The following is an 800-nucleotide window of genomic DNA, read 5'->3' as shown; positions in this document are numbered from 1 at the left end:
CAGCGTACAAAAAAAAAAAAAAAAAAAAAAAGACACACACAATCCACCTTCAGTCCACAAGCGGCCCATCGGGACCATCCGACCGCCATGTCATCCTCAGGTGATAATGCGGATAGGAGGGGCCCACGTCAGCACACTCATCTCTCGGTCATTATGATGGTTTTCTGTGACCGGAGCCGCTACTGTTCGGTCGAGTAGCTCCGCAATTGGTATCACGAGGCTGAGTGCGCCCCGAAAAATGGCAACAGCGCATGGGGACCCGGATGGTCACCTATCCAAGTGCCGGCCACGCCCGACAGCGCTTAACTTCGGTGATCTGACGGGAACCAGTGTATCCACTGCGGCAAAGCCGTTGCCTAGTGCCCGAAAAGCAGGTGAATATTTTCATTTCTGCCACTGCCGACTCTTTTAAAGGGTGTAGAAGCGAGTTATTAGTAGCAGACAGGCACTTTTATTGTAGATTAGACGTAGTCAGTGTGAACAATTTGTTTGTGTCAACCATATGTGCGACGTTGATGCTACACAGTCCGCATTAGATTTCTTTTGATGTGCTGTTTCAAAGTTACAATCAAGCACGTTATTGCAAGAAAAAACTGTACATTCAGCTGTAATTCCAGAGCTGTCACAAGCAGTAAGAGATGTTACTCGTGGACAGCGTGGTATTATCAACAAGTAACTCACACAACAAGCAGAACAGTTTATGGAGGTTTCCCATCAGAGGACAAAGATAACCGGCTGACAACTACTGTTGTGCAGAAGATTCAGTCAGCGGTAAAAGAAGTCAAGTAAGATAAGATATT

At 46.6% G+C, this 800-nt stretch overlaps 1 pseudogene; it reads right to left on the bottom strand.

Annotated features, from left to right (window-relative positions):
- Nucleotides 1-239: 239 nt before the first annotated feature.
- LOC126261145 (5S ribosomal RNA) lies at nt 240-357 on the bottom strand (annotated as a pseudogene).
- Between the last annotated feature and the right edge of the window lie 443 nt (nt 358-800).

The sequence above is a fragment of the Schistocerca nitens genome, chromosome 5 (assembly GCF_023898315.1).
Source record: "Schistocerca nitens isolate TAMUIC-IGC-003100 chromosome 5, iqSchNite1.1, whole genome shotgun sequence".
NCBI lineage: Eukaryota > Metazoa > Arthropoda > Insecta > Orthoptera > Acrididae > Schistocerca > Schistocerca nitens.
Note: the sequence above shows the minus strand (reverse complement) of the source record. Positions and strands in the feature narration are given on the sequence as shown.